Source organism: Ambystoma mexicanum, chromosome 14 (genome assembly GCF_040938575.1).
Source record: "Ambystoma mexicanum isolate Mex_15411 chromosome 14, UKY_AmexF1_1, whole genome shotgun sequence".
Taxonomy (NCBI): domain Eukaryota; kingdom Metazoa; phylum Chordata; class Amphibia; order Caudata; family Ambystomatidae; genus Ambystoma; species Ambystoma mexicanum.
Window position 1 is genome coordinate 404,300,793 of NC_090940.1, and position 20,911 is coordinate 404,321,703.

Here is a 20,911-nt window from a genome sequence, read left to right on the forward strand (position 1 = left end):
GCTTTGTTCCCCTTCATGTAATAAAACCGTTTTGTGAAGGCTAAGGATTTAGCGGTGCGGTCGGCGCAGTGCATTTCTAAGGCTGTTTTGGCCTTTCTTGGCTTTCTCTCGGCCTTTCTGGAGTATCGTCTTTTCAGGTCGGTCTCCAGGTGGTTCACCCTCTCCTCCAGTCTGGCTGCGGCTATGTTAAAGACCCTTCGTTGTTCCGCACCTGCACTCATTAAAGAGCCTCTGACAACTGCCTTCATTGCGTCCCAGATGATGTTGATGGGAGAAGTCTCCGTGGTGTTTTCTCTGAAGTAGTTGACTATTGTGTTCTCTATTTCCATCTTGATGCATTCATCCAGTAGCAAAGCATCATTCAGTTTCCAGTGTCTTTGTGCCGGGAGCTTTTGCCCCGATATAGCTAGTTTCGCTGACACTGGGGCGTGATCCGAGATCATACAGGTGTGTATTGCCGTTGCTTCCAAACATGGGTAAATGACCCCCGAGATCAGAATGAGGTTGATTCTTGAGAAGCCTTTATGTACCTGGGGATAGTGGGAATAGTCTCTTGAAGTACCGTTAAAGAGCCTCCAGGCATCCACTGTTTCCGTTTCCCTTAATAGCTTGGCTAGTGAGAGTGCTTGTGCATAGTCAGATTTGGTGGGCGGAAGGGTCTTGTCCATCTGGGGATTTGGCATTGAGTTAAAGTCCCCGCCCATGATTAGATGCCCTTCTTGGAATGCTAAAATGGTTGGGATTAGATTTGTGACAAAGTTAGCTTGAGCAGAGTTGGGACCATAAATTGTCGCTATGGTGATTGGGAGCTCCTCAAACATCCCCTTGAGTAGGAGGAATCGCCCATTTGGATCTCTTTTTATAGGGATTTTTGTTAGGGGGATCCTGTCGCTTAAGAATATTGCCACTCCCCTTTTCTTCTGGCCCGAGGTGGCAAAGTATGCCTTTTGGTACCTGTTAAATCTTACTCTGTGTTCGTCTTCCTGTAGTAAATGAGTTTCTTGAAGCATCACAATGTCCCCCGCTAATTGTCCCAGCCTGTGTTGTACGGATTTCCACCTCTGTGGCGAGTTGAGCCCTTGCACATTCCATGAGAGAATTGTTATTGCGCTCGTATCAGCCATATTTTCCTATTCCCCTTTTTTTAAATCTGAGATTGAGATCATGTCCGTCTACTGAAAATGATCCTCCATTTCTGAAGTTGCTTCAATGTTTTGGTAATGTTTCGCTGTTGCCGTTGTTGACCTGTCGTGATGTGATCTTGAGTTCTGGGCTGAGCAGTTGGGGCCTCCAGACCCAGGGTATTCATTTGGCTTTCGAAAGTCCCTTCTCCCCTCCCCCACCCCCCATAGAGCAAACATGTAGGATGAACAATGTCCTACTGCCACCGGGAACTGGTGGCGCCGATGCGCTTATATTGGCCAACTGAGCCGCCGAATCAACTGTAAACTTAGAAAAGATGCTGTGTACCCCTACTGCTTGGGGTGTCGATTTCTGTAACTTGTTGAGAACGTGCTCCAACTTGAGACTCCCATCTTCTTTTGGACCCGAGGATCCGTCCATCTTGCCTATTTTCGGTTAGCTCTTTCCATTGTAAAAGTTCTGTCATCTTGGATTTTGGTGGATGTACGTAACTAAATATCAACCGGGGTTGGAGTTTTTTCTAGGTGGCCCTCGGGGCCTGCGTCGTCATACAGGTTTCGACCATGCCCAGTCAGAAGGCTTATTGTGCTGAGATTGGGGCGGTTCCTCGGAGTCCGACCCTCCTCCTGCTGTTTCTCCGATGCCCATGAATTTGTCGGCCTCTTTCTGTGAACGGATTTGTCTCTGAGTCCCTTCCCAAGTGAACTTGAACGAAGTTGGGAATCCCCAATGATAGGTAATCTTTTTCCCCCTCAACCACTCCGTAAATGTTCTCATGGCTCGGTGCTTCTGGAGCGTGGAGTTTGCCAGGTCTTGATATAGTGATATCTTGGATCCTTGGAATGTTATTTGGCCCATTTGTCGTGCTTCATTCATGATTTCTTCCTTGATTTGGTAAAAATGGACCCTTACCAGGACGTCTGGGGGAAAGTTGGGTGTTGATCTCAGAGCCGCCCTGTGTACCCATTCCAACTCCAGGGATACTTCATCCGGCAGGGTTATGATGAATCTGAGCAGCTGAGAGACATAATTTCTTAGCTCTGTGTCTGGTATGGATGCTGGTATCCCCCGGATGCGGATGTTATTTCTCCGCGATCGATTTTCAGCATCTTCTTGTCTGTTTCTAAGAGTTCACACATTTCTTCCAGAGCTCTGATTTTATCCCTGTCGATCTCACCTTCAAACCGCTGGTCGCAAACTTCTGACTCGGGCTCCGCTGTCCTTCTCTCCACCTGAATCACTCTCTCGTCCAGGGAGTTAATTTTTTTGGTTACTTCCTCTGTGCTTTTATGAATTTCCTTCGTCAGTGCAGCGAGTAGTTCCTGCAGGTCATTCTTGGTTACCATTTGGGCTGCATTATTCGCCAATGCTTGGTTGGCGGGGCCCTTTTCACCGGGGAGAGTCTCGGGCGTATCCCCTTTCTTGGAGCGTTCGGTCGAGGCGCTGGCCATTAATGCCACAATGTCTGTTTGCTTAGACATCTTCCCACTTCTAGACATCTTTGCCCCTGACTTGACTCGCCCCCTTGGTGCTCTCTCCGCTTGTTTACTCTGCTGCAGGGCGAGGGGGGTGACTGGGAGTTGCGGGGGCGAGGCGTCAGAACGAGCAAAGTGATTTCGGGCCGGCGATAACGTTATAGTACAGCTTTAAGAGTGGTCGCTCCGGGTAATGTGTGCGACTTTGATTCCCCGCCTCAGCCTTCCTCCCCACTGTGATTAAGGGGTTTGCAGCGTTCAGTGCCCCACTCCTCACCTTGTCTCCGCAATACTGTTCGCTGTTGGGCTGATTATTCCTCCCTTCTCCAAGGCCGCATGGGCTCCGGTGTGCCTGATCTTTTCATGCGCACTAAAGCGCTGTGTAATGGCTTCATGATCGCGGCGTTCACCACGGCCTCCTTCCTCTGCCTCGAGGCGGGCGGTGCCCCCCTGTGCGGTGAGTGAGGTTTGCGTTCCCTTTTGTATCACCCTGGGAAGCGCGAGCTGCCTCTCCTGTTATCTCCGGCAACCCGGGCCAGGGATGTGAGCTGATGCCCGAGCGGGATCCTCCGAAAGGCGAGGCAAGACCCGAGGGCTTCGCGAGTCCACCTCCGGTCTGAGCCCTCGCCCGTCAGGAATCCCCTCTGCTCCGCTGCCGATTACCTTCCAGGAGCCTTCTGTCGATAGGATATCTAATGCCTCCAGCCTCCCGGGACCAGCTGGAGGACTGCGGGCACATGGCACTGTTCGTTACGGCACTGCGAGGCTGCATGGGTCGGACAGTTCATCGGCAGCCCGTGTTGTGTTCATACGCCTGCCTCTCCCCCATTCAGCCGCTTCTTGTGGCTCAGTGGAGCGGCCGCCATCTTGCCGCCAGGGGATCTCCGGGCCCTAAATGCATCCGATCTCGGAAAGCTGCACACCGTTCCGGGTGCCACTCTCTCCGTGCAGCAGCTCCAGAGCTTCCCCCGCGCTGTGGTCCTTTTTTGGCGAAAAACGGGGGCTGGGGACGGCGATATCACATTCCGCGCATCGGGCCAGCCAGGAGCTTCTACGAAGACATGCCGCTCGCGGCAGCTCCAAGCCACGCCCCCCCCAAGTTTTACACTCTTAGACCTAGAGGACACACTCAACATAGATGCTGAGATGTATGTATTTTTACAAACGTGACTTTCTTAACCGTATTCAAGAGGCTGTCTTAAAACATCTATTATAGATTTCATCATTTGAATTACTAATACTAATGTCATAGGAATTGCTATTTTTACATGACACCTATAGTGTATTTTTTGGATTCTCTATGTGACAATCTTGTTTAGATATGGTACTAGTATTGCTATTTTGCACTTCATGACAAGCTGCTTTTGAATCCACTAGAATTGCTATTTAGCACATTGCTATTTTGCACATTGCAATATGCTGCTGGTACAAACAGTACTGTATCTTTTATACTAAGGTCATAGGAATTGCTAATCGCACGTGACGAGAAGCTGTTCACAATACTGGTATTGTATCCTATGTGGCACCCTTATTGCCATTTTGTACATCGGGACATGTTGTTTCTGAATGGATTGGAATTGCTAATTTGCATATTAGAAACTGCTGTGATGAACTTTGAATCTATCACATGTGATACCATTTTGAGGTATTAAAAATAGTGTATTTTCTTTTCTTTTTGCTGCTGACCTTTTTGTTTATTGGTTTTTGATGGATTTTTACCATAGGGTTTTTTGATTTTCTTTCAACACATTAGCACTTTCTAGATTGTTGAAATTATCGGCAGAGACAGACATTTGTGATCTAGCGATATCATGGTATCGGGGCACTTGCCCTGCCATGAGATGACTGCTGCCTGCTCTTGCTTGGCTTTCAAGCGCTTACCTTTCTGGGGGCGTATGACTGAATGCAGCTATTTTAGTTGCAATCAGTCATGGAATAATAAACTAGCACATTTGTGCGTTTTGTTTACCACTGCACCGATTCTTTTAAAAACAAATGGAAATGGTTGTCTAGGGGCAGCATAGAACATCCTTTTTAATCATGTACATCACGGAGCCAACAGATCTGTTGATTTTATGCAGTGAGATCTCTATCTTTAGCATTACTAACACAGATAAATGACCATTTCATTTAGGTGTCGTTATAGTAACCACACTTTCTTGTGATCACATGATCGGAGGACACGTGATGCTATGTGAAATGGAATGTTCTGGAGCAGCCTCTCTTTTTATATTCTATGTTTTTATATTCTATGGCGCTGCCGGCACAATTGGATTTTATGAGTCTGAGGAAGCCTGAGCATTCAGGCGGAACGCGTGACTTTTCTCCACCCGTGGGGTGAGTGCCTTTTGCAACCTTATGGCAAGTTTGGTTGCGGGGGCAAAGTTATAGGGGGATCCCAAAATGTCTTTCTTTCCCATAGATATAAACAGAAAGAATTTCTGTCGCACCTACAGCCCAAACCGCTGGACGGATTCTCACCAAATTTGCAGCAGGAGCGGCAGCATTGTCCCGAAAGCGTGCTTTTGTTAATTTGGTGTAAATCCGCCCAGTAGTTTTTTGTTAAACGACCAAAACGTAAGGCAAAAAAATGTGTGATATCTATGTCCGATCCGCGAACTCATTTCCCTGTTCGGTCCGCAGACTGGCCTCTGATTGGCCAGAAAATTCAGACTTTTGTGTGGTCTGCGGACATCGGGACGCGGACGCTGATTGGGTGGTGAGAAAACATGAAATGTGTCGGTTTTCCTGAAACGCCCGCCCTCTTGGATTCGTGGACTTTTTTGGGGTCTGCATACAGCGCAGTGAAAACATTTTTAAAAAGCAGCATTGCACTTGTCAAACTCAACAATCAATCTCTGGGGATGTGGGGGGATGAGGATTGGTTTGGATATGGCCATAAGAAGCAAAAAAACAGGTTGTTTCACCCTCTGAAAGTCCGCAAACACTCCAGATGTCCTGGGGCAGTCATGTGGTGTTTGCGGACACTTCAGATGTCCTAGGACATCTATACCTATTTCTGCATCACAGGGTTGGGGAAAAGCAGTTTTTGGATGGCTTATACCTTTTGCGCCACTCAATGAAACTGCATGTAATTTTGCAATTTTATTCTAGAACTAATCCTGAACGTTTCTGCCAAGTTTTGTGGGATTCTGTTAAGAGGGGGCAACATTAGAGGGGGGGTCCCAAAATATTGTAAAGGCATATAAATGTGGTGTCATTTGACGAATCTACACAACATTTCGCAAAATGATTTTGGATCTAGATATAAATGGTTTTCTAAAGTTTGGTGGGATTTTCTCAAGAGGGGGCGAAATTAGAGGGGAGGTGTCAACATTTTTAGATGCCTTATAACTTTGTTGCTATTTGACGAATGTGGACAAAAGTTTTGAGAAAGATTATAGACCCAACCTTCAATGTTTGTGTAAAGACTGAATGGATTTTGTGAAGTGGGGGCTAAGTTATATGACTATTGTATGTGCATATATTTTGACACTTTTAAACAATAAAACATGGGCGGATTTTGAGCAAACTTGTGAGGAGCATTGGCAAGGACATTGAAGCATGGTTTTGCAAATGTGGCCGTGTTTTATTTTTTGACAAGTGTAATAATGTAGGTATAAAAAAGTCATATACCTTTGGTGACTGAGGTATAGCCTGTGGCCAGTAGCCAGATTTTCTGGGTCATGGCATAAGGTCATGACGTAGACAATCTGGCCACTGGCCACGACCGCTAGGGACAAAAAATGTTGTTAAAGTGGCTATGTCTACCTGGGACCGGCTATGCGGTAAAGTTATTCGAAGGTAGGATAGGTTTGAAAGGGAAAAAAAGTGCTTGTGGTAATATGTTCATAGGGTTTTGCAGGCTGCCATGGCAAGGGAAGAGGGGCTGTGTATGGAGCCCTGCCTTCTCGTTCCATGTTGGCTGTCTTGGAAAAGGATTTTGCGTCCCGCTATAGGAAGAAAAATCTATGTTTTAGCACCTTGGGTTCCCGCTTTGGAAACCAGGGGTACTAATGGCCTTTATCCCCATTTCAGGGGCTGCAATGGACGATAATGATCCATAGCCCTCCTTATTTATTTTATTTATTTATAACGCACCAATGCCCGCAGACATCAGGTTGTGTGGTTACAGTATTTGTTGAGGAGGATGAGGTGGAGGAAGACAGCCTACTACTTGCTGAGAAAGGAACAACCTTTCTGAGAGCATTGCGGTCATGGCGGCGCATGGAGGTGGTCCCGTATGAGTACTGTTGTCGGTAGTCTGCGACTAGTACAAAATTGCACTCAGTGCATTTCACTTTGGTAGCTTTAGCCTTTGGTACACTCCCAACAGTAGCAAAGAACTGGCACACCCATGATTCGATCTTGGTGCTAGAAGTAGGCCCTTCCTCTACCTCATCTTCTTGGTCCTCTTCATTGTCTTTAAAAGTACTGCGCTTTTTTTGTTGTGAAGGTCCTCCAGCTGGTGGTGGCTCTTGGGGAGGAGGGATTGCAGTAACTGATGCCATTTTTAAGATAAATAGTAGTTTTGATAAAATTCTTCCAAGTATGTACTGTTTACTAGATTGGTAATGGATAATGAGTACGAAAAGGTGTAGGAGGTGTGCAAGGGAAATTCTGAAGTTGAAAGTTCCTAGATCAGTAGAAAATCCAGTTCAGAACTGTCTTCGAAGCACGGATACGATCACAAAGTGCATACGCCTTCGCGAACACGTCACCATGCCGCCCCTAAGCATATGGTCACGTGGCACTGTCTAGAAAGTCTGCGATGAAGCCAGACGTTCCTGGACGTCTACGGATGCAAAATTATTTCAAAAAGTGTATAGGCATGTTAAAAATGATGCTACAAGGTGGGAAATGGCAGAGTTTTAAGGTGAAACTTTGTAAATTGGACAACAATATTGCTTATTGGCTAAGTATGATATTAGTAAGTTGTAGAAAAATAGCATGCACTGGTAAAAACCCATGAAATTCACTGAAAAAACTTTGTTAAATGGACGTTATGGTTAAGTTGCACTACTAAAAACCTATGAAATTTAATGAAAAAATGTTGTTGAAGGGGGTTATGGTTAAGTTGGACTAATAAAAACCTATGAAATTCAATGAAAAAACATTGTTAAAGGGACGTTATGGTTAAGTTGCACTAATAAAAACCTATGACATTCAATGAAATAACATAGATAAGGAGACGTTATGGTTACAGGTAAAACCGAAAAACCCCAGAAATTCGCTTGTTATGGTAAGCTAAGCAAACATAACTCGTGCCACTACCGTGCACTGCTAAGACTAACACCCAGGACATAAAAGATGACATCTTTTTTTGATGACAGGTTTTTTCATTGAATTTTTATTTATTTATTTTATTTATTTGTTACACGCCCAGACCCTCGGGTGTCACGGCGAGGTTATAAGATAGCTTAGAAATTAGTCATATTCAAACATTACATTAGTTGCATTACATGATATAGGTTACAACATATTCACAACAATATACAGTGGCCTAAGTATTCACAACAGTATCCGATGGGAGGGGTCCTATCTTTGGGTGCTAATATTGGTTGAATAACCAGGTTTTTAGCTGTTTCTTAAAGATCGTGAAGGAGGATGCTTTTTTGATGATGATGGGTAGGGTGTTCCAGTGTTTGGGGGCTAAAGTGGTGAAGCTGCTGCCCCCTGCTCTTGCGGTTTTGAATCGGGGGGTCCAGGAGGAGTTTGTCATTGGATCTCAGTAATCTTATGTTAGTTTTAGGATGCAGAGTGTTGTTGAGGTAGATAGGTCCTTTTTTTGTAATGCATTTGTGGGTGATGCATAATGTTTTGAAAATGATGCGGGCTTTGATGGGGAGCCAGTGGGCATCTTTCCTGGTCTTGGATATATGGTCTGATTTTTTTATGCCAAGCGCTGCCCTCAGGACTTTGTTTTGCAGAAGTTGCATTTTGGCTAGGTTGGTGTTGGATGTGCCCAGTAGTAATACATTACAGTAGTCCAATTTCGATAGGACCAGTGCTCTGGCCAGGATGAGGCAGTTTGCTGGGGTCAGAAATTGTCGGCTGAGTGCAATTAATTTGGAAGTGTAGGCCGTGGAGGAGGAAAGTACATTGATCTGTTTAGTCATGGTCAGGCTAGCATCGAAGTACACGCCCAGTGTTTTTACTTGTTTTGATACTGGAATATTGGTGCCGTCGATGTTGATGGTTGAATATTCTGGCTGAAGGGTTGCTAATTTGGCTGGAGCTCCTACGATGAGGACTTCCGTCTTCTCATCGTTAAGACATAGGCTGTTTAATGCCATCCAGTTTTGTATGATGACGTACATTTTATTGATGGTTAAAGTGTCCTGGTCATAGTTGCCTGTAAGAGGTATAAGGATCTGGGTGTCATCCACAAAATTTGGGTATAGGACACCCATATCGTCGAGTGCTGAGAACAGGAGCTTGGTATATGCGTTATACAGCGTGGGAGAAAGGCAAGAGCCTTGGGGCACTCCTATGGGGACTGGGATGGGGTTGGCTGCTTCTTTGCCTATGGACACCCTGGAGGTGTGGTCAGTTAAGAATGATTTCACCCAAGCAGTGGCTGCCCCAGAGAAATTAAATTCACGGCAAGTGAGTTGCAGAGTTTGTCGTGGTCCACCAAGTCGAACGCAGCTGAGAGGTCCAACAGCAGGAGAATGCAAAGTTTCCCTGAATCTCTAATGGCATCCATCTGGATTTTGAGGTCCAAGAGAGCTGTTTCAGTGCTGTGGTTGGGCCTGAAGCCTGATTGTCTGGTACCGAGGAGCTGGTTAGATTCTAAATGGGTTTGAATTTGGTAGTAGGCTAGTTTGTCGATGATTTTGAGTAAGAATGGGACCGTGGTTATGGGGCGATAGTTAGTTGGAATGGTGGGGTCTAGATTTGTTTTTTTTTAGAAGTGGTGTAACCCAGGCTTCTTTAATGCAAGTCGGAACTGTATTGGAGTTGAATGAGGCATTGACAAATTTAGTGATGAGGGGGGTCAGGGTGGGTGCACAGGCTTTGACTAGTTTGGCTGGGACAGTATCTCCTTTGCAGTTGGATGCTTTTACTTTGGAGATAGTCTCGAGTACGAGATTGTGGGTGACTGGTGTGAATTGGAAGGGGGGGTTGGAGTTGTCACTGGAAAGGGTACAGGGATTAGGGGAGGGGGGGGTTTTTGTAGCTAGGAGTAGTTTTTTGGAGTTGATTTTGTTTTGTAACATAGTGATTTTGGAGGCAAGAGCATCTTGTATAGTGGTACACCATTCTTTGCTTCTGTTTATGGGTGTGTCGGTTGGAAGTGGGTTTTCTTTGGAGTCAGATGCTGCATTGCTAATGCGAGCATTGTAGGCGTTAGCTTTATGTGAGATGATAGCTGACTTGTAGAGGGTATTTGCGTCTTTGAATGCTTTAGCTGAGTCCGGGGAGGGATGTTTATTATGGGCATGCTCAAGAGAGCGTTTTTTCCTTCTAAGGGCGATTAATTCCTCGTTGAACCAGAAGTTGTATTTTTTGTTGAGGTGCCTTAGTTTGGAGGTTACCGGTGCTATGGTGTTAATCGCTGTGGAGAGGCATTTGTGGTAGTACTCAGCGATAGTAGTTGGGTCATTGCTGAGGATTGATTGGGTATCTAGCAATTTATTCAAGGTGGGGTCGAAGTTCTCAGCGGTGAGCTTTTTAGAGTTTCTACTTTCGATGATGTCCATAGATATGTTCTTGGGGGGTGTGCAAGGGTCGTCGCTGGTGATTGTAAATTCTATGCAGAAGTGGTCTGTCCAATTCAGTGCGGTAATCGGGCCTAAGGTGATGTTGGTGTTGAGGGTGAGGATCCAATCAAGGGTTCTGCCCTTGGTATGGGTGGGGACATTGACGTGTTGGCAGAAGTTCATGTCATTTAGTGCCAGGATGAGGGCGGTTGCTTTGGAGTCTTGGTTATCATTAAAACCTAGATTCAAGTCACCAATGATGATACATTTCGTTTTGGGTTTGAGGAAGGGCGCCGGTATTAGTGGGATGTCTGTTTCTGGGTGGCTGTTTGTGCTAGGGGCTCTATAGATGACCACTATGTTAATTGTGGTGTTTTCATTCAATGAGAGTTTGCCGAGTAGTAGTTCGTACCCTGAGATTATTTCAATGGAACTTGATCTAAGTTTGATAGTGTTTTTTGCAATGATGGCCACACCGCCTCCTGGAGTGGTGGTTCTATCAGATCTGAGAATGGTGTAATCTGGTGGAATAGCCAATGCTAGCAGAGGGCCTGATGCTTGTGTAGCCAGGTTTCTGTGATTACTAACATGTCAAGGTCAAGTTCGATGATGAGGTCATGAATATCAATGGCGTGGGCTCCAAGGGAGCGGGCATTGATGAGTGCATTTTTGAGACTAATCGGGGGGGTTGGGCTCCTTAGAGGGAGTATTTATAGTTGGTGGGCCACTTAGTGGAGTAGTTTTAGTTGCTCTAGGCTGGGTGTGTTTGTCGTTAGTTGTGTGGGCCGTGGGTTTGGGTGATCTGGGAGGCTGGGTCTTGGTAGTAGGGTTGTGGTGTGGTAGTCTAGTGCGAGCTCTTAAACGGGATGTTCTCTCATATCCTAGGATAGGGTGTGTTTTAAAAAATGCATTTTCCGATATATATATATCCACCACCACCACCAAATATATATATATATATATATATATTGGAAAATGCATTTTTTTAAAACGGCTTTTTCTGCTGCTGCTTTTTTGCCACAAGATAATCACTGGATAACCTCACATTTTGGGATACATGAGTGCTTACACAGGGTAATTAAACATTTGTTTCAATATTTGTTTCATCATAGGATATCCTACTCCTAATTGTTGCTGCCAGCATCCTGGAGGTTCCTTTCTATGAAGTGATTTCTTTAACACTGTAATGGTGTGGAAGGGGGAGACTTGTTGTAGTTAAATACATTTATTTGGTGAAAATAAACAAAACTGGTTCTTGAGGGGATGGCTGCCTTCCCCAGGTCACAATCATTTTTCCAAAAGGTTAAGACGATGTTCCAAAGTAGCCAGAACGATATCCGGCTCATCAAGAAAACAAAGTTCCAGCTCAAAAGTTCAGGTATTAGACACACACAGGATGGACTACAGCCATGATAACAAACAGAGGAATTTAAAATAAAACTGAATGCCAGGTGCTAGGACCACATACATGGGAAAAGAGAACATTTGAAAAACCCTCCTTTCTATTTATTGATTCTTATTTTTTGCTCAGCGCTGGCCCTACCCAGAGAGCATTTTAGCAATTTACAAGCTGAAAAGGTGGGAGGTGATATGATATAGTTATTTATAATGCGCTTAATACCTAGAGGTTTCCTGTTTCCAAGGTTGGACCTGTGGTACTCCGTGTCGTCTTGCTTCCAAAGCGAGCACATTGCCCCTGAGCTATCCTCCCGAGGTGAAACAGAAGATACAAGGTGTTTTCCCAGATAGAAACATTAAGATACCCCTGAGGAAGTTGAAGGTTTATCCTTTCCTTGGTGCATGTTTAATTACAAAAAAGAACAATTAACACTCTTCAGGAGTGTACTGGCGCCATAAGTAGTACCACTTAAAACCAGAAAAAGTTCCCATAATCCCTTAACCTAATCACGTATTAAGAGACAGAAACTGGGAACCAGGGGCCTGGAGATCAGGAGGAATGTGTTTTTTAAAACCTTGTACTTGGCAACACCCCATGTATTAACCGGGGGAGAGAGGGAGGGATAGTCCTCACTTCTGTGTCTTTAATAGAATTCAAACCCCCCACTCACGTTATTGAGGGGGACAAGCCATTCTATGTCAAGACCGGGGGCTTACTATTATGCAAGCTTAATGCAATATTATAACTCCTAAGTACCATGTTGTGTTGCAGAAGCAATACTATGAGGAAATATCCGACCGCATTAAGCCTTCAGAGCCATACTGGATCTCTACTAAGCAAATTCCAGATGATGTGACCAACCATCCCCCTCTGGAGACTGCCATTGAGGACAGGGAAGCTAGAAGAAAATGTAAACAAAGATGGCTCGGTTTCAACCCTTGAGAAAAAAGGGCACCAGTGTAAGACAGAACGATTGGATAGCTTGCATGCTTGAGGATGAAGACATTTGTTATCAATGGGGCGGGGGTACCCTTTAATGAACCACAAAAAGGGGCAAACCTGAAGAGATAACCTTCATTAAGGTTTGTGAGGCTCTACTGAACATAAAAGACTAAAGGGCCAATGTGCAGTGACCAAGTGACAGCTGGCCAGCAATCAGCCTATGTTCTGGCAAGTTATTATTGGGAAGAAAAATGTGTCCCGGGAAACGAAAGGAGACCAGAGTATTATTCCATGTTGCAGATTACTATGCTCAGAACCCCTTTGCACTTCAGCGTCAAAGCCCCTGTAATAGGGGACTGGCAGTAAGAGAACAACTGAACAGACTTACTAACTAGAGCGCTCTGAAGCTCAGCGTCATGTTGCATTGCTTGTATGTCCGTGAGTTCATTACCGAGCAGGTCATGTATTTGTGAAGTTTACCCTAAAATGATGCAGATGTCCAGAATTCTGCTATAAGAATACTTACCAACCCCCCCCTGGCCCCCACCTTATCGGATTCTGAAAATACTGTAGAGTAATGGAAGATGCTAGGCTAACCCACTGGTGAAGGGGAGGGGAGAAGAGAAAAAACCTGCTTTGGTTATGGAACGAGCAGCTCCTCAACCCTTGGTTGGGTGCCCGAGTTTGCCCTCATTGGGGAGTAAAATTCATGTGTTGGAGGTGGATCTCAGAAGAAAATACAGGTCTGGAAGTAGTCTTCCTGTTGTTTTACATTCAGGACCCTTAGGCAGCATTGTCAACATTTGCATGCATGTAACTGCAGATAACACCCGAGCGGGTCAAGAACCGTAACGCCCCTAGACCATATTGGAGATGGCCAAACCTCAAACTGTTACTTACTAGAAGGAAGTGGAAGTAAGCATAACCAGTAAATATGCCACTGCCTTTTCAAAGTGTTTCAATAATCCACTTAGCCAGTGCTCGAAAAAGTCTAATTAATCATACTTGTGTAATGGTGAACATAATGCTCCCAAAAGCCGTAGCTGTGACTGCCAAAACCAAATGTAAACTGGTTAATTACAAATGACAATGCCACCTTAAGACTGTTCACTAATTAACTGAGAACTGGCATGAAAACCATAATGGATAACATGCAATGCCCCCTGGGCCATAATGGGGAATGTCAAGAAACTTTAATCGCATTACGGCTCGCAAGCAAAAACCAATTCCAACCTTTTCAAATGGTTACCACCTCTTTTAATGCTGCACAATAATTTCCTGTGCCTGTGAGGAGCATGAAATCCTCGTTGTAGAAAGGCACTTTTACTTCACCATCTAACTCACCCCACTACTTAGTATTCAGGGTAAAACAAATTAAATAGGAGTCACTGGCAAGGATGTTTATTATGGAGAAAGTGAAAAACATTTGTCCTCCTAGCGAGATCACGTCCCGTGGCGATCTCGCGAGATTTTACGAGCGCAGACCACGAAAAGAGCTGCAGCAGAGAACACAGCAGGAGGCTGAGAGAGCTAGTCAGCCCCAGTGCTGCTCCTGCTTAGGGTTCAAATACAGCAGGGCCCGCCTCACAGGACGCCCCAGACAGCAGAGCGCAATACCAAGGCTGAGGGCAGCCTCCTGGGTGCTCTGGCTGTTGAAGTGAGTCAAGCCTCTGACACCTCACATGCAGTGAGGCCAACTGCATGAGCTGGACAGCATGAACTGTGAGTACTGACAGCAGCCCTGCCCTGGACCCATATCCAACCCCATCTGTTTTGTTATACCAGGTGTCTCAATAAATACCAAACCACAACAGTGTTCTGTCATCTGTCCAGGCCACCATATGTTTTCCAAACTGAAGGCTCGCAGAGTGTCTTTATTTGTGAATTTTTTGTAGTGAGAATGGGCCCACTGCACCTTAACAGACTTCCCAGCTGGCCTAGGAGAAGAGGCTTGGATTCCCATGAGCGTGTAGCCTGCGAATTTCTCGTGCGTCAGTACACCCTCCTCCCCCAACCAAAACCCTTCTAACAGGGGAATGTCAGTGTGAGGCCACGCAAAAGCAATTGGGAAACTTGCAAAGCTTCAGATTAACTGTTGAGAACTCCCTGGCACCACGGCTTGGTTAACGCCACTGCAGTTGGCAGTGTTGGAGGAAACGAAAATTCACTGCGCATTAACAAATGTAAAATAAACAGAGTGGTAAGGCCTCAGCATGTTATGGTAGAAAAATACATTGTAAAGCAAAGCCAATAACTGCTAGGGTCAGACTGGGGCATAATAAAAAAGTGTCCACATTACAATTCATTACTATCCAGAAAAGACTGAGTACTATCCAAGACAGTCTTTTTGGTCAAATATGCTCCAAATAATGCATTTGAAAATATATTTGCATAGTAACATTGGTTAAAACTAGTTTAGAAACTTATGAAACTGGCATACGCTGGCCAGAAAAGTGGTCCATTCTGTCAAAAAATAACAGGCCCATCATAGAATCATGGGCTGGCACTTTGCACATTGCTCTATAGGCCAGTGCGAGCCTGCACACTCGAAACTCTGAGCCACTGGGCATTGCTTCAGAAAGCATAGCTTTTTGCATTATCACGTGGCAGTCAAAGGTGTAATGGGTGAAGATGCATCTGGGAACTAGCAATGCTATTTGGGATAAACAAAGGTGCTGGGTTTGCTCTGAGCCATTTGTAATGGAAATAGAGATAATCCCATTTTTAATAAGAGTAAAAAGCATTACAATTAAAATGTTTATTTCCTCCCTTTACCCAGATCATCCTACTGATTTCAGTACTTGTATGAAAATGAAACCCCATGCTCTAACCTCTGAGCTACTGGTTCTCCCTTCAGTAAACATAGCTTTTTTCATTAAACTAATCATAGTTGTTAAACGTGTAATAGATGAAGATGTGTCTTTGAACAAGCCAAGGTTAGATTGGGGCATAACATTGGTCCAGGCACCAATACAAAAGTGGCCCACAACCACACCTTACAATTAATTACTTTCCGGAACTGACTGTTTGAATACTATCTAAGGGAGTGTATTTGGTAAAATATGTTGCAAATAATGTATTTGAAAACCATATTTGTTTAGTAGCATTGGTTAAAACGAGTGTAGTAACTTATGAAACTGGCCCAAGAAGTGGTCCATTCTGTTGAAAAGTAACTGGCCCATCCGAGAATCGTGGGCTGGGACTTTGGGCATTGCCCTATATAGGCCAGTCCGAGCCTGATAACTGATATAAGTAATCAGAATTGGAAATGCAGAATACTTATCAGCTGTGTGGAGCAGCAAAGAAGAAGGGAAGAGAGACTGATGGCATGGGGGTTTATAGACTAGGACCTGTGCTGATTGGCTGCACATGTTCTCGTTAAGAAACTGACTGTTAATGTTACTTTAAATGTTTTAAAGTGTACATTTTCTTTGCTGCTGGACGAGTACGTAACAAGGAAGAATGCATAACTCAAACTGCTGTACCCGTGCAGCCTACTGTGATGTTAGCACTACAGCAGTTGCCATACTCCACCCAACCATCCTGTCTCAATATCTTGGCTAGAGGCTGTAGCCAAATGAAGCAAAATCACGTGTGTTTACCTGTGACCTAATTTAGTAACACACTGTTGAGACTTTATTTATTTGGTATTCATAAAGTTTGGGCTACTGATGTGTTGTTCATGTTTACTGAGCTAAATTAATAAAACCCATACCTGAGCTAGCAAGGTTGTGTTTTTTTAAAGTGGAATTATGGGAGTACGCTCCTCATTACACTCCCTGTGGAGGCACTACACAAAGCAGGTATGAGCAGGCAGTATTCACTTTCATAGGCTTTTCGCCATAGTGTTGCAAAGAACCCAGGTATCATTGTAAGTGTGTACTCATCTCCTGGTAACCTGTGGGTAGCTTTATCCCATCTTCTTCTTGGTGGATCCATGACAGGGCCATTTGGCGTTCACTAAAAAGAGGCACCCCTTTCACATCACTTTTCTCAACTGAGTTCCCTGTTCAAGTCTCCTTCCGCCACGACGCTCAGTCCAATGTGTGTATGTGCGTGGTGTGAGAAACCAGAGGGTGTCTCACTGACTAGTCCCCGGGGATCTGTCATCCAGGTGGCCATGGCCGGCCATTGTTATTGGATCCAGACCCTGGGGGTGGACCAGTGTGAGAGGATCACCTGGGTGAGGGGTCCTTTGGGGAGTGGGGGTTGGACACCTGATGGTGAGACACAGTATCCCGTTCCCTCTAACCCCTTTACCCCCTCCTACCAGGTAGGATGTCTGGGAACTACTCACCACCCCCCTTCCCTACACAAACACTTCTACACAGACAGTGCCCTCTGAGGAAAGACCGACTCTCACCCAACCCTTCCATCTGACATGTCCCAGTACCATGGTCAGACAGAGTCAGGCAATCACCATTAACAACTCACACCTGATTCCCATTGAACTTCCCCACATGGATAAAAGGCAGAGCACGAGAGCACACTTTGAGCGAGGCAAGGCACATGAAAGTACAGTTCTTCCCAGGCAGCAGCTGAATCAAAGGAGAGACACAGCAGAGGGAGAAGGGAGAGTCCGAAGGGATTACCCTTTTTTTCGACAAGTGATGGTTATACTCCTAGGAACTTAAAAGCAGCACGTGTAAGACCAAGAAGGGCAATCGAAAGAACGAACATTCAGCGTCCGAGATATCCGGGGCCCTCATGCACAACTGGCCAAGTCGGGGAGGAACAGCCGCCACAGTGGTATCGACCTTGGTTCCAAGATCAAAGTCGCAGGCATAGAAATCAACACAGCTGGTGAGTTGAAGGAAAACTGTACGAGGCCAGTCTGTGTTGAAGCAAAGGTTACGAACTGCAACATTGTTACAAGAGAGAGCAAGTGGGTAAGTGTATAATGAAAGATGTGAGTAAAGGCCAGACAGCTCCTAAATGTGTTTGAACATTTTTACATGAACTGAGATACAAGATAGCAGAGTGTCTGGGCCCGCGTGTGTGCCCAATCGAAGATCTCTGCATGAGATATCCTATTAAGACGTGCCAAAAAGGGCAATATGATATGTGAATGCAAAGTTAAAGAGAAAGCCCAATGAGAGTGAATCGAAGTGGTCCTGCAAGGGTCTAGAAAAATTCCCTGCACAGTCGAAAGTCTTCAATGTTTGAGAAAAGCTATACATGTAAGAATGAAGGCTTGCGCCTGATCGAGGGAAGCCTTTATCGTTGTTTATTTGAAAGCAGTAGAACTATAGTTACCAGAAGACATTGCAACAAAGAGAAAGCAAGTGTGAACACGAACTGAGGTGGCTTCGAGGGAAGCCTATTATGACTTTGTGAAAGAAAGGGGTGAAAGCCTGGCTGAGGGAGACCCGGGGTTAAGCGTACACCTGAAATTTGTTTCAAGTGGAATCAAGTAAGAGAAAAGAACGCTAAAAGTACTTTTGTTATCCAAGGCATTCTATGGCAGAGAGACTTTGCGGTGCCAAGAGACTCTATCCTAGAAGGCCCTGGTTTGTGTTCAGAACTGCATCCACGTGCTAGAGAAACCAAAGTGTGTTCAGAGCTTGAGTGTGTCACCTTGTCCCGTGCTGAAACGCTGGAACGGGAAGCTTACTACTTAGTTACCCTAGCATATTATTTCTTGTACACGGTTTCTTTTACATCCATCATTTTCCCACACATTTCTATTAGAGTAAGAATTGGCAATAGTTTTTTTTTAGTATAGGCCCAGTTGATTTGACCAAGACTCGACAAGGTCAGCGTCATTTACCATTTGATGGTCGTAGCTTGCTCCTATCCTTTGATCTAGGGTTAGTTAGGCGTTTTTCCAACCCATTGAAGTTTAATAAACACCCTTGAATTGTGCATCATTGTGTCTGTCTTCACTGTTTGATACTATGCCTTCCTTACAGTGGAAAGAGGAAGGTAGACCGGAGGGAACACAGGGATGAGAGAACTTTTCTTGTTTAAATGTGTGTTAGATGACCTGTCGCCTCTGAAGTTAGCCAGAATCCCCCTTAAATTAGGTTTTTAATATGATTACTTTACTTTCTCCAGGCATTGACTTATTTCTTTTAAAAGAAGGACAAGACTGTAATCCACATACAGAGACACAGCTGTAGGAAAATGAACAATTATTTAATGACATTCTTTTTGGAGAAAAAAGCTGATGCTCTCAATAGTCTGTCACACATCAATCTCTTTTAAATACATCTTTAAATAAACGTGTTTGAATAAAAAACCTTGTAAAGTCTGTAGGCCTCATCAACTATTTGCGTTACCACCCAACTGTCCGTCGGCATTACCGCCAGATTACGGGTTGGGTGGTAAACGTTATTTCCCATTGGGTCTACTGGAATTTCCAGACCAATTACCGCCTGCCGTATTACTGCATGGTAATTGTGACGAAAATCAGCATTTTTCTAGCATGTTTACCCCCAGCTGTGAGCTGGTGGTAAACACGCCATACTACTCATGATTGGATGGAATTTTAAATGCGGTGGTAACCCTGTTACCACCGCATTTAAGGGCTACCACCCAACTCGTGATGAGGCCCGTATGTTTATTGTGGGTGTTCTCCCTTCAGAATCGGATGGGGGTTTTCTTTAATTGAAAATATACACTTGATTGAGAGTTAGTATTGATTTGTCAAGGTGTTTCATTGAAATGTTCCCATTTTATGTCCAAACAATCACCTTACCCTCTTGCTTTTGGTCATGTGGGTATTGATGTCAAATAACACCTTTTAAGCACTAGGTAGCTCAGCTGAATAAATCAAGGAATTTACCATGTCATTACCATATGTCAGGGAGGAGAGGAACCCCACGAACTTAAGAAATAATCCCTGAAGCTAACCCACACAACCACCATTCTGTAGCACGTGATCACCACCTCAAGCATTTTATTTTGCTCAAAACGTGAATGCAATTCTCAGACTGCCTGCTTTGGTAAATCAGAAGGAGGAAACAGGACAGTTTTTGTCATTTCAAGATTCTTTACTCAAATAATAAAGGAAAATAAAGGATAAAGGAAACATGCAGTGCTATCCCTAGTCTGTTGGCTTCCCTACCTAACCAAACTAAGGTGCTTGTCTGTTGTGAAGTCCAAAAGTAAACGGTCTATCCTCCATCCCACTCTAAGCTATGCTGTCCCTACCACTAAAAGAAAACAACAAACAACCAGGAGAATGACTCCTGGATATGCTTCTTCAGCTTTAGTATGCAATCTTTCTTAAGATATTGCTTGGCTATCTCATGAAGTCATTGGTTTGGTTCTTGTAGGGGACTTTTCCCAATCCTGGTTTGCCCTACTTGTTCCCTTGGCTGGCCTTTCGTCCTCAGCCTGGTTAGCTTTGGAAATCCTGGAAAAAGATCCCTCTTCAGGGTCTCTAAAAGTCTCTCTCTTAGTGGTTCCACTAGCGAGACCAATTCCCTCTGTGTATGGTTCTTATTCTCTCCGTTGCTACAGTTCTTCAAAACTTTGTGTATAACACAGTTGATATCATATTCCCGCTTTTCTGATTCATTGTCTTCCTCCTTGCTATTCTTATTGTAGACCCAATAGTAATTCCTTTGTCCATTTCTTATATCACTAAGATGGGTCGGATGGGTTTCACAATGGTTTTTCTCTTCTGGACACTCACTGGGACAAGAAGGCATGTACTTTCCGCAACCTGCTATCCCTTTGTGTGTATACTCCAATGAGGAACGTGGTCACCGGGCTCCAACGGGAGTGTCTGAGTGAGTACATTGACATGTTTAGGAAGCAGATGCAGGGACATGAAATCATCTGTTGTATTCTTTGCCTATTCTATTTAACGTGTAGTACTGTAGACAAAGACCCCATCTCTCTATTCTCAGCAGCATTTTGCACTTGGGGTTTCCATAGATGGTGGGTGATCAGTGCGTCAGGTCGGTCACTGACGTGAATGTTTTGCCTAGCAAAAACATGTGGAAGTACTTGCACGCCCATATGACTGCTAGCCCTTCCTTTTCAGGTTGAGGGTACTGTCTTGCTACGTCTGAGAGGCTCTTGCTGGCATATGCGATCATAGATCTTGGGGAGTGCCTTCCTGGCTTATGTTGAGCCAGTATGGCCTCCAGTCCAAAAGGGCTGGCATCCACCATCACCTCTGTGCAAAGTGAAGGATCAAGGTAGGCCATGTGATCTGCCGATGCAATGTCTCATTTGATTTGGTGAAACCTCTCCTCATAGACTCGCGACCATTGAAACGGAATGCTCTGCTT